General features: G+C 34.6%; 1 pseudogene; it reads right to left on the bottom strand.

Annotated features, from left to right (window-relative positions):
• Nucleotides 1-5,034: 5,034 nt before the first annotated feature.
• LOC143601505 (putative wall-associated receptor kinase-like 16 pseudogene) lies at nucleotides 5,035-5,523 on the bottom strand (annotated as a pseudogene).
• Between the last annotated feature and the right edge of the window lie 450 nt (nucleotides 5,524-5,973).

Here is a 5,973-nt window from a genome sequence, read left to right on the forward strand (position 1 = left end):
CTAGGAGACTTTGCCCCTCGTCATATTCTATCTTACTTGAATTTAACTTTCTGCTCTGTATCGACTATTTAATAAATTTAGAGTTAACGTTTTTATGAATTATTGAATTACTAATTAAGACTTTATATTTTTATGCCCCTCGAGTAAAGTTAAAATTATCGAAAGGTTGCTTTATAAAATTCTCCATTTTAAATAACCTAACTATAAAATTTTGTCTATTTAAAGACGTCTCACTTAAAACTCCTTTCCCTCAAGGATTTATATACTTCAAATTTTTTTTCAAACGTTTTGTAAATCCACACGATGGGACGAGTCATGTGGACCATCCTATGATGAAAACAATTATGGTCCGGAACATAATTATCGAAGTCCTCACATGGAAATCATGATGCGTGCAATTTGTGTGTCATAATATAGAATCGAAAGTGGTTGGGATTATGGTACAAATGTAAAAATGATAAGGACATGGTGGATACGCCGTTGGTAGATCCTATATATAAGTGCCCTTGTCGAATTTGCATTTGAAGCGTTATTTTAACTATTCAAAGTTATGTGCTATGATAAACTTTAAAATTTTCCCTTCCTCAAATTTTAATGGTTTTGTTATAATATCATTTAATTTCGAGATGGAATTCCCTAAAATGGGAAGACGGTAACAATTCGGATTTTAAAATTAATATTATATTCGTTACCCGACCCGCATTTATATTCGGGAATCTTTACCAAGAAAATATCGCATTATTCGAATTAATATTTGTTTATATATATTAATTAATATATAAACAATATTAATAAAATAATATTAATTCGAATGACGCGATATTTTCTTGGTAAAGATTCCCGAATGTAAAATCGGGTCGGGTAACGAATATAATATTAATTTGAAAATTCGAGTTTTTACATGGATCAAGTTTTCTACGGTTGATTTTTGGTATGTGGACAAACATAGAACAACCGAATACCCTCGATTTAAGGGTAAGACATGAAGGATATATTTTTGGATTGGGTTTGAATCATAGTGTAAAATACAGTGAATTTTTCAAAAACTTCAAATTTTTAGTTTAGAAAGTACATCCGTGTCACGTGCAATCATCGATAAAGGTAACAATATATTGAAAGTTTTGGCCTCCGAAAAATTTTGTTTGTCCTCACACATCAGGGTGTAATAATGAAAAAGAACTTCAACCCTAGTGTTATTAGGTTTGTAAGTATGCGTATGACTTTTTGCCAAAGCAAATGTTTCACAATCTAAAGTGTTTTGTGGAAGGAAATAATTTAAGAAATAAGAGATGTAATTAACCGATGGATGGGTGTCCCAATTGTCAATGCGAAAGCCAAGTTTCTCTATTAGTACTCCCATGAGCCAACATCACAGTCACTTGATGAGTCACTTCATTAACATAGTACAATCCTTGTCGTTTAGTGCCACGATCAATAATCGTCCCCATCCTAATATCCTGTAAGATGCAAAAATTGAGGCGCATTGGAACTGTGAAATTTTAATTATTTTGTTACATGGCTAATGGATATTAGCTTATGTGACAGAATAGGTAAATAAAGATAGTTAGATGACTTCAAGGTAGGCGGAATTTCCACAGTTTCTGCCCCTTTAACCGGGACGATTTCTCCATTTGCAGTTTTGATGTGAATTTTTGACGTTTTTGACATTGCTTCTATATCCAAAAGCTCAAATGTCATGGTATTTGTAGCACCACAATCAAGTATCCATGACATATTGCATTTGTCACTATTTTTTGCCATATTAACTTTCCACTGACATATGTACAACCCCCCCCCCCCCTTCAAACCCAAATGAAAATCAAGAGGGGTCTCGATTAGCAGTTTAAGAACTTCATTTGAAAAGAATTTTGGGTTTAAAAGTGTAGAAGGGCTAAAGTTGTCAATAATGGAACTGTAACTTTTCGGATTTTTGGTAATTGTATTCGATTGTGTTTACCCAACTCTGGAATGTAATGTAAATCTATTGTATTAATAAAAACTTGCGTTTAACTTATTTTATATCCTCATAACTTTCAAACTCGTCAAACAACACTTAGAAACCATTAAAATCGCTTATATTGGCTTAAAATAACAATTGTAGAAGTTCAGGGGCTAAAAGTGGTAAATTCAGGATAATCACAACCATGCGTCGCGCGTAGGAGTCTAGTTTTAATCATAGCTCATAGCAGACGCCTGATCAGATTTGGTTCATTTTGAATCATTTATTCGTTTTTAATTCTAAATCAACCTATTTTGACCCGAATCCCGAAATTTTAGGTCCAAATTAAGTCACATGATTGTTATAACATGTCCAAGCTCCTTTTCTTGTTATTATAACCGACATCTTAAAGTTATTAGGCCTGATTTTGTCATTAATACATTATTTCGTTTCCTAATCAAGTTGTTTACCTAATAAACAAGTTTTACCCTTAATATTTAATCTAAGACATTTCATAATCCCTAAAAGCTACTGTAATATCAGCCACCAACTCTCTAAACCCGGATTTCAACTCCATCAATGACGAATTCTTCAAGTTCTTTAAGCTTATGTTTGAATTTGGTGTTAAAGATTCTTTAACCTCGTTCTAATCATCGTTCGGGTAAGTTGTCTTATATAATTTGTGTGTATTCACTAAACAAAATATCTTAGTCAACTTCACTAATTGAAGGAGTTTTGGTGGTCAATTTGATCCCGGCCCGTTAAGAGGCATAAAAGTCAAGTTGTGCTAATTTTCGGGCCAGAAGACTTTTATGTTTGTCTTGATATTTTGATTGTACTAGTCAAAACCCGACTCCCTATTTGAAGTTCGGGTTCTGAACAATACCAGCTCGTATAAACATTAAAAATCTCATATATTGAGTTTTATTCATTCGTATGACCTAATTCCAGTGGTTATGTTCTCATTTTTAATTCTAGTTTACTATATCATGGTTGTAGGTTATTTTGTGTCTGATCATCAGCACGTTAAATTCCTTGTTTAATCTTATTTTATTATTATTATCTCGCCTAATTTTTTTTAATAGCGTTTGGATCCCCCGCCAATACCTGAGTGAGCCTTCCTGAGACGGTATGTCAACCGTCCATACTGATTTTGACGCTCCAGGCCTGACTCACTCAAGAACACCATCAAGGAGGAAACCCACCACTGTGAGAAAACCCCCTTGAGTCAGGTTTCGAACCTGAGACCTCAAGGATCCCAAGTCTTAACCATCACTCCCATGCCATTGTGCCAGAAGGCCAATTGCATTATCTCGCCTAATTAATAATATGAGTAATCACTCCTCTCTTTTATTGTTTTTAATCCTTGGAACCTTATGGGTACCTAATAATAATTTTATATGTTATAATACATCACTTGCAAATCATGAATATTGTGTGGTTGATCAATTGAATGTTTAGATGCTACATACTTAATATTATGTGTGCATTTATCGCATTCGGAGAGGACCATCATAATATATCGTAGTAAGTATGATCATACGTCGTCTTAGTAGCCAAATCCCGATTCGCTAGGCAATGGTCAACCGACATCATTATTTGTATTTATTTTGTCTTAGTAGCCATAGTCTGATTCACTAGGCAATGGTCAAACGACACAATTTATTTGTTCATTATTTAATTGTTGATGCTCATGATATTGAATTGTATATTTCTTATATATTATATTTATTATCAAAATCTGGTGACTACTTACTCAACCGTGTTGTTAACAAACCTACCTTTACACATATTGTATGATGTTTATCTTGGATGATTGAAGTGACTAAAGAACTTAGTTTATTTGACTTTTAGATTATTAAATAAACAGACAGCAAGTTTGGATGTTTTTGAGTATTTGTTTGGATTAATTTGTATTTTGTTGAATTGTGTATATGATTGAATTTAAGATATTGTCATAAATATTATATGATAGTGTCTCTTGTGAGTTGTGAGCAATTAGTTCAAGCCCCGACATTACTACCTTAGGTTGGGGTGTGATAGGAACTAAGAGGATGAGTAGCGGAAGAAGGGCTTAAGTTATAACACTCTAGTGGTGGCCATTAAAGGTGATGATGCTACATGCTTCAGCAATTGAGGACGATAAACGCCATCTGACTTGTTGTTAACATGACCATCGACGGCGGCGACATTGGGTTTGCTGGTAGCATGATTATTGTCGGTGGATTTATCACTTCAGGATGATGACCCGTCTTGTCTCCGGTCTGACCGACGATGGTTCTCTGTTAGAAGCCCTAGCCAGTCATTTCTGAGGCTATTGGAAATATTCGGTTGTAATTTTTATGTCGAGATTGGAAGTTGTTTTGTAGAACTCCGGATGATTGAGTGGTAAAAGCATTGCTAGTAATGTTGTTGATCACGTTGTCGTCATCTGACATGGTAGCGGTTCAGGATTTTATAAAAAATGGTTCGTGTGCTAATGTTGGAAGGTAGATGATGACCAATATGTGTTGTTTTGATCCTCAACTAATTCAACAGTGTTCTAATATCATGTTGGGACTGGTAATCAGAATATTGCTGAGACAAACGCTATTTTTTTCATTGAATTATACTTGTTCAATACATAAAAATTTGTAGTGATTTACAATGATAAATAAGGAAACGAAGCTAATCTTTTGGCTGTTAAACCATTGTAGAAAGGATGCTAATTAGCGGCTATATTGACCAAGGATATGTGGAGTAATTTATGATCCTGGATTTACTACTTTGAACATGTCTAAATAAAAAAATAAACAAAATGAAAGGCATAAAATAAAGTTATTACTATTATGTAAAAATAATTATAAAGAATTGAATTCTAACATTGATTAACATATGACATTGGCTTGTCCGTGGCCATGGCTTACATATGGAACCAAGGGGTCCCCGCAAACCAACCATTAAAGTATTGTGGTAGGTACACTGTGTAATACCACAAACATTAACTTAAGATAATTTCTTTCTTTGGTAATGCTTCTACTTTATTTATCAAAGGTATCAGTATAATCTGGAAGAAGAACACATAACTTGGTTCAGTTTCAGTTTTCTTGACTAACTCAGGGATTTTTGCCCAACTTCCTTATTGTTTCAAGGTCCATTGTAACTTCTTTCATGCTAGGTCTATTCTCACCTAATGGTTTAAGGCATCTATATACCAGGTCACATGCTGTACTTAACTGCTCACCAGTTGTCTCCTCTAAAACTTGAGGATCAACAATCTCACGCAATCGATTTTCCTTCGTTTCCTTCACAAAATATGCTGAGAGGTTAATATCATCTTCATCTCTTTTCCTATCAATAGGTTTTTTTCCTGTCAAGAGTTCTGCAAGAACCACTCCAAAGCCATACACATCAGTCTTAGGTGTTGGTTGACGTGTACGGATGTATTCAGGATCCAAGTAACCTATCGTTCCTTCAATGTCTGTAGCAACTTGACTACGATTCAAACGGATCAACCTTGAGGAACCAAAATCTGAAACTTTTGCGGTGTAATTTTCATCCAACAAAATATTAGCACACTTCACATCTCTATGTATGATAGACATTGTTGAATAAGTGTGAAGATAAGCAAGTGCATCAGCTGATTCTTGTGCGATCCTTAAACGACTATCCCATGACAATCTCACAGTGGCACTTTCATTATGAATGTGATGATGAAGAGTTCTATTAGAAACAAATTCATAAATCAACAAGGCGCCCTCAGTATCAAAACAACATCCCAAAAGCTTTACCACGTTCTTGTGGTTAGATTTTTCCAGAATTACAATTTCTGTTATAATTTGCTCCAATTGGCTTTGGCCCAATATTTTATGCCTCTTTATTGCTACGACACGCTTATCTTGTAGCACTCCCTTGTACACAACACCGTGACCACCTCTTCCAAGAATTCTATCTTGTGCGTAATTGTTGGTCGCCTTTTCTAGCTCTTTAGCCCGATAAACTTTTATAGAGCCAAAGCTTTTGGTTTTTAGTTGGAGGATTTTTATCAAAAGACC

Source organism: Bidens hawaiensis, unplaced genomic scaffold, assembly GCF_021521415.1.
Source record: "Bidens hawaiensis isolate Kalapana, Puna unplaced genomic scaffold, B.hawaiensis_p1.1 tig00056606_1, whole genome shotgun sequence".
NCBI classification, from domain to species: domain Eukaryota; kingdom Viridiplantae; phylum Streptophyta; class Magnoliopsida; order Asterales; family Asteraceae; genus Bidens; species Bidens hawaiensis.